At 34.3% G+C, this 7,762-nt stretch overlaps 1 long non-coding RNA gene across 11 annotated transcripts; it reads left to right on the forward strand.

Moving 5' to 3' along the window:
- The first annotated feature begins 3,303 nt into the window (after window positions 1–3,303).
- LOC110941335 lies at window positions 3,304–6,958 on the forward strand. Of its 11 annotated transcripts, none has more exons than XR_002594012.2 (6): window positions 3,304–3,590; window positions 3,998–4,103; window positions 4,242–4,438; window positions 4,867–5,075; window positions 5,158–5,948; window positions 6,083–6,958. It is a non-coding gene; the product is annotated as an uncharacterized LOC110941335 (long non-coding RNA). The 11 variants fall into 11 exon arrangements; XR_002594016.2 differs by having other exon boundaries at window positions 6,112–6,958; XR_002594009.2 differs by having other exon boundaries at window positions 3,306–3,590; window positions 5,158–5,601; window positions 5,814–6,958.
- Window positions 6,959–7,762: the final 804 nt, after the last annotated feature.

The following is a 7,762-nucleotide window of genomic DNA, read 5'->3' on the forward strand; positions in this document are numbered from 1 at the left end:
AATAATGGAGTCCAAAAAGCATTTTACACTTGTGTTGATCCCTTTATTCCATGCCGATATTCGTCAAGAACAAAGCTCACATGATGGCATATCAATCTCTTTTTCTTGAATATTTGTCCATCTCATTCAGCAAAATATTATTGAGATAACCCCCTCAGAAGAAGAATCTATTTCAGTGAAAGCTTTGCCATCTGTGGCGTTTTAAAGTGAGTGGTTTCTAGAGGATATGGCGTTTGTGTTTTCTGGGTATGATCAATTTCATTGTGTATAGACCCCTCTCTTATAGGAGTTTTTTATGCGTAGTTTAGGCGGGACTTTTTTATTGTAATAAATGATAATAATAAAGTAACTGTCTTTTCAGTTACTGTTTTTGTATTTATTGTGTTGATCAGCTTTTATCAGTTTTACAGGTGATAGACGTCCCATCTTCTAAGTTTGGCGTTTTTTTAAATGGCGTTATGCAGACCAAGATGACAAAATACAATAACGGATTAAATAAAATATTAAGCAGTAAAAATATTTTTTGTTATTTTTGGTGTTTTGTAATGAATAACCATTTTTAGTATTTTTTTGGCGTTTTGCTAATAAAGAGAGAAATATATCATTTAATTATCTTAAAAAAAGAAGATTACACAGAAGAAAAAAAAGAGTAAAAAAATTAAAAGCCTTCATTAGAAGGTACTTTATCCGAATAGTATCCATCACTTGCGTCATCTTCTTCCTCCTCGGAGTTTTCATCTGGATCTTCATCCATGTCATCACCTTCACCTTCATCAGCTTCTTGTTCCTGAAGATTCTTCTTGTTCCTGATGATTCTGAAGCCTCCACTTGAACATGTCTTGCATTAACTTCAATTTTGAGTCTATTTCTGTGTTGGTACAAGTGGCGTTATGCAATTCTTCCATGAAACTAAGACACTGCTTTGTCATGATGTTTTCTAGCCAGTAGACTTCCTGCTCTCCGCTGTCGTATGTAACGGTCACCATGTCTGTTTCATCATCAAAACGACATGATGTCATGACAGGGTCCGGCTTCACATCTGCTTTGATTGGTCCAAATTTCCTGGTGAATGCTTTCATAAGCATATGTGTTTCATGGCACTCGTTGTCTAGAGCGATGCCAAGGGATAAGATTGCCCTCTGTATTTCTTCTTCCATCTTCAGAATTGCCCTGACCGTCTTAACATACACCCTCCTTCTGTTGTCAAAACGGAGGACGTATCGCCTGATTCCCAGAGTGTATCTCCAAGAAACGATTGTTGCCATTTTTGGCGTTTGTTTAAGTTGGCGTTTTTGGTTAAAGATGTTTTTTTTTTTTTTTTTTTTTTTTTTTTTTTTTTTTTTTTTGCAGAATTGGATAGATTGAAGTGATTATGGAAGCTATGTTTTACCTTGTTTATATAATGATGTTTTTGGCGCGTAATTTAGGAGAGAATTTCTTCTAATAAATGTTAATAACTAAAATTCAGTTACTGTGTTGTTTCATCTTCCTATAATATCCAACGCGTTTTATCACTAATTTTTGGCGTTTTGTTTGTAATGGCGTTTTTTTTAATAGCGTTTTGAATATGAGCGGTAAAAGACCCTTTTACCCTTAATGAAGCGCCTCCCACATAATAAAATTGATGTTATTTACGAAAATGCCACCGCGCAATCTAGTTCATGGATTGTTTTAATCGGACGACCCGTAAGCGTTCTCACCGTTCTCATACTTTTCACCATTTTCTCTAAATCCTGACCCTATATATATATATATATATATATATATATATATATATATATATATATATATATATATATATATATATATATATATATGGTAAGGTTCATGCGAGAACCACCTTTATTGCGAGAACCGCGAGAACCAATGTGAACACAACAAAAAATACCTAAAAAAACCGTTAAAAAATCTAACCCCCACCCCCCCCCCTCCCAACAAAAAAACCTACCCCCCCCCCCCCCAAACCTAACCCCCCTCCCCCCGAAAAAAAACCTAAACCCCCCTCCCCCACCCCCCAAAAACCTAAACCCCCCACCCCCACCCAAGCTAAAATGCTAAAAACTAAACCCCCAAAAAACCTAAAAAAATTTGAAAAAAAAACACACAAATTTTTTTTTCTTTTTTAATATTTTTTACATTAAAATCGCAACTTTTAGTAGCCAAAAAAATTTTTTTTTTGGTAAAGAAATCCAACAATTTTTTTATAAAAAATACTAAAAAACAAATTTTTGTGTGTTTTTTTAGCTATTTTTAGTTATTGTTGGTTGTGTTCACATTGGTTCTCGCGGTTCTCGCAATAAAGGGTGGTTCCTAACGGATCCTTCTCCTATATATATATATATATGGTAAGGATCATTTCAGAACCATAAATATTTACAGAACTCCCAGAACTCCTAATAAACAATCATTTTATTTATATATTTTTATGTTTAAAATAATTTTATCATTTATTATGTGTATTTTTATGATTACCTACAAGTTAAGAGTAATTTTATCATTTTTATATGTAAATTTATAATTACACATATGTAAACTAGTTTTTTTACATATATGTAATTAGTTATTACACATATATATAATTTGGCTATTAGAAATATGTAAACTACTTTTAACATGTATGTAATCATAAAAATACATATAATAGATGATAAAAAGATCTTAAATACAAAAATATATATATAAAATGATTGTTTATTAGAAGTTCTGAAAGTTGTGGTGCTCAAAACTACACACACGACATTTTGTTTTTGAATTTTTTTTACAAATATGTTTATAATACACGCATCTACTTTTATGAAAAAAAAAATTTGGTCCAACATTCCCGATATATATATATATATATAGGGAAGGTTCAAATGAAAACCAGTTTTATTGTGAAAACTCGAAAACTAACTAAAAAAAGTCTAAAAAACACACCAAAATTTTTGTTATTTTTTAATTCAAAATCTCTATATTTTATATATAAAAAAACTTTTTTTCAAAAAAAAAAATTTGTAGTACACATGTGTAATAATACACATGTGTAGTACACATACACATGTGTAGTATTACACATTTTCACTACAATATATATATATATATATATCTATACTACTTTAATATGCATATAGGAAGGGCAAGAATGGTCATTTGCCATTGTACAACCATTTGAAACCCATTGTACAAGCATTTAAGCACAAAGTGTTGAAAACTTATTTTAAACACATGTTGTATAGCCGCTTTTGTCATGGAATTTTGGGCGGCCAACTTTTGTCATTTTGAATTTTGAAATTCGTTCATATGGCTCCAACTTTTGCTCTTTTAAATTTTGAAATTGACAATCCTCCTGCTCTCATTTCTCTCTCTACTCTGAGTTTCTTTTTCCTCTTGTTCAAAAGAAACCCTAAAATCATAAAATCGTGTCATTCGTAGAATGAAAATTGGATGCTATATCTGGAACAGATTTGGGTTTGTAGAGAAAGAATAAGCAAACGCTATAAAGAAGGAGAGAATCGGTGGGTTTCGGCCGACCACTGGTGGCGGCGATGGTGGATGGCATTTAGAGTGGCGGAAAAAGGATGGCTTCGTTTGTGGTTGTTTAGACTACGAAGGTAACCTTCAAACCCTAGAATCTCTTAATGTTACCAGAGCGGGCTTAGATCCCTTTTACCTGAGTGAATTTTATGTTTTAATATGGCATTGTTGTAACATGTGGTATGCGGTTATATGATTACCATCACAGACACTGCTCCTCTCCCTTGATAAGTAACCATTTCGCTTGATTGGAATGCTTTTACCTCAGGTAAGTTGGCTTTCTTGTAAACCTAAGTATTGTGCTATCCTTTGCTGAGGGAGTATTCTGTGATGGTATATGTGGTTTAAACACCATGTTCTGGATGTCATCGTTGGGTTCTTTTTGCTAGATTTTCTGACATATGAAGTGGGTGTCACTGTTGTTGGATTTTTTTTATTCTTCAATTAATTTTAGAAAGATTCATTTCAGTTGTTGATGTTGCAGCTAAATGAAGTATATGACTGTAGCAAGCCCCATTTAAACTTTTGCTTCAGATTGTGACTTTGGGTTCAAAGTTGATTTTGTTGGTTGCCCCTTTCTTTATGCTTAGGTAAGTTCTTTATCCTCTTTTCTATATGACAATGGAGTGTTCGGATGTGCGTCTGTTCATGGTGTTACTTATTTTATTTCTTATGCCAAATTGATATAATGATTGACATGTATGTGTGTTGAATGGTTAATTTAATAGGAATCTTGAACCCTAACAACGAGTATGCATCCCTGAATCCCAAAGAAGGTAGCTTTCACGGATGGAAATTGTATGGTTTTGTGAAGCTCAGATTTTTGCAGATTCAACAGTTAAGTCACAGGTCAACTGAGGCGTTTTCCACTTTAGTCAAAGTAAACAAGTCTATACCTTAAGATGAAGCTGTGTGGGCCATTAAAGTAACAACTAATCAGTCTTTGTTTATTTGTGATATTAAACAGGCCTGAGTTTTGTTTAAAAACTGTTTCCATATACTGTTTGTTCAGATGGGCTTTTTCTTTGGTGTTTGTCTGTGTTTAGCTGTTAATGACAATAAACTTGATTGGATTTGGATGAAGATTATGTACTCATTAGCTTGTGTAATGTGAGCAGGATTATGTGTATTTTTTAGTCTTGATTGTTGGAGAATGTAATAGAGAAAGTCGTGGATTGTGTAGTTAGAGCAACATACATGGATTGTTTGATGCTTTTGTTTAAAAAACTACACTGATTTGAACTATATTTTTTATTTCCTCCGCATATTTAGCTTTAAGTTTTAGTGATTCTGTGTTGTTTATTTTGATTTGATTGGTTGATTTTCAATTACATTTTGAATTTTGATGTATAGGTTGCAGAGTACACCAGCAGTTAGCTATTCTAAGGATGATTGTCAAAACTGGGTAAAGATGGTGATGACTTGTTGATGGCAAAGAACCCTAGGTCTGAGGTTTACACAGAAGAACATGAAAACCTGTTGGGTGAGGCTGCTGGGAAACAGGTTTGGGCCAGAGCTGATGCCCTTGATGCTGCTTAAAACACCACTGCTGTTATTGAAAGGTACCAAAGTTTGGTTTATTACAAGGTTTAGAATTTACTTGATTCTGATATAAGTCCGCCCATAAACACTCGCATTTTCCAGATCCTGGCCCCAAAACCCTAACCACTGCATGCTTGCTCGAGAGAAGATGTTATATGGGTTGTATTTGGCGGATCTAGAAAATCAGAGGGTTATTTTCTATTTGGCGGATCTAGAAAATCATGCTTGCTCGAGAGAAGATGTTATATGCTTGCTCGAGAGAAGATGTTATATGGGTTGTATTTGGCGGATCAGCCCCTCGACCTAGAACGAGTTAGTTTTTGTGTCTCAAGTTTATAACATAGAGGGTTATTTTCTATTTGTTTACTCAAGAGGAAGAAAGATGTTATATGGGTTGTATTTGGCGGATCTAGAAAATCATTATAGGGGCAACGTTAAAAAAGGGGGTAACGAAATCGACAAAACATCAATTTTTCCAAAATTTACACTAAATTTACACTACCGTTCGAGCGTCAAGGGGCAACGGAGGTTACCCCTTCTAACAAGGTATATCCGCCCAACTGGGTCATACTTGACAATAATGAATCCACACAGAACGCCACTAAGCCATCCACATCAAACCGTAGTAATGATCCGGATGATGCTTTTTTCTGGTTATTGGTGTTTGGAATCATTTCTTTATCATGTTTTATGGTCTGTTCAACTTTGATTTTCTGTTTATGGTCTGAACCAAGAAGATGCTCGTGTTTTATATACAGATGTTCAATTTCACTTGGATATATAAATATGTTGGCTTCCGAGTTTGCCCCTTATGTCTGCCATGTTAGTTTAATCGCTGGTTCAAGGGCTGAGGTTTTGAAGCCTGACAAAAATCAGTAATATCCTAAAAGATGGTAAGTAATTTTCTAAAACAGATTCGTTTCATGAGTTTTAGTTTTTGTTGGAGCAAATATTTTTATTTTAAACTGTTCTTCGTAGAAGAACTAGAGTTAATCCATTCATGAGAGCTGATCTACCTGAAGTTCAGGTTATTGGACTTTCTTTGACTATTTTCAGATGGTCTTCTCTGTCACTTTGTTCAATGCATAGTGGTGCTGCTTTAGAAGCCACTTCAATGCACAACGGTGCAGCGTTGGAAGTTGCTTCAATACACAACGGTGCGGCTTCAGAAGTTGCTCCAATGCACAGCGGTGCAGGGTTAAAAGTTGGTTCTTCAACAAGAATGGAAGCAATCTTCTATGACTAAAGGAAGTTACAGTAAAGTCAATGAAAGTCCACAACAATATCTGTTGCAGATTCCTGAAACTCAAGGAGAAATTATTAGAAGTGGAATTTTGAAGAGAACTCTGAGAGGGTGCCGAGGGATCTGCAACTGTTTGAATTGCACATCCTTTCGTCTACATGCCGAAAGATCGTTTGGGTTTTCAAAAAATCAGATGCATGATGCTGAGGAAGTTGCATTAGAGCTGATAAATGATTTGTCATATTTTCGTAACATTCTAGAACCAACTTCTACTCTTGATGCTGTCAAATATTGTTTTGCTGCATTTTTATTCTTGTGAAAAAAGTGCCGTTTTACTTGCTCTAATGGGTCAAGTGAGTGAAAAATATTTTAAAGGAGACAAGTCAAATGGTTCGCCAGTCGTCTAAATGAAATAGGATATACTTGAAGAAAGGTTTTTATTTTTATTATTATTATAAAGAACCGAAGAACAGAACAGCGATCAACTTTTCATTGGAGAAACTGAGAAAGAGACCTTTAAGATGAAGAGACCTGATCGATATTCTTCGGGTTTAGGACTGGCAGGTAGGTAGGTGCACGGTTTTAATGTAGTGTGTATGGTTTACGCAGTTGTGTAGTTCGTTATCATGTCTAGCCAAATAAAATAAATTTGTGTTGAGACTGGTTCTATAGTGTTTGGCTTTTCTTCCTAATTAATGTTTTGGACCTTAAGATGATTTTGAGTAGGAATGTTGTTGTTGGGATTGTGCTATTTAGTATCATTTGTTAATGCCTATAACATGTTAACTGTGAGATCAATAACCTCGTTATGTGTACAACTCCCAGATCAATGACATGCATATACAACTCCATACTCTACAGTTGGCTTCTAATAATTTTTTGATTTGCCATTTACATTCTAAATGTTGCTTTTCCACTTCAACCATAATGGATAACTATATCTCAAACGGTTTTAATGTAGTGTGTATGGTTTACGCAGTTGTGTAGTTCGTTATCATGTCTAGCCAAATAAAATAAATTTGTGTTGAGACTGGTTCTATAGTGTTTGGCTTTTCTTCCTAATTAATGTTTTGGACCTTAAGATGATTTTGAGTAGGAATGTTGTTGTTGGGATTGTGCTATTTAGTATCATTTGTTAATGCCTATAATATGTTAACTGTGAGATCAATGACCTCGTTATGTGTACAACTCCCAGATCAATGACATGCATATACAACTCCATACTCTACAGTTGGCTTCTAATAATTTTTTGATTTGCCATTTACATTCTAAATGTTGCTTTTTCACTTCAACCATAATGGATAACTATATCTCAAACGGTTTTAATGTAGTGTGTATGGTTTACGCAGTTGTGTAGTTCGTTATCATGTCTAGCCAAATAAAATAAATTTGTGTTGAGACTGGTTCTATAGTGTTTGGCTTTTCTTCCTAATTAATGTTTTGGACCTTAAGATGATTTTGAGT

The sequence above is a fragment of the Helianthus annuus genome, chromosome 5 (genome assembly GCF_002127325.2).
Source record: "Helianthus annuus cultivar XRQ/B chromosome 5, HanXRQr2.0-SUNRISE, whole genome shotgun sequence".
Taxonomy (NCBI): Eukaryota; Viridiplantae; Streptophyta; class Magnoliopsida; order Asterales; family Asteraceae; genus Helianthus; species Helianthus annuus.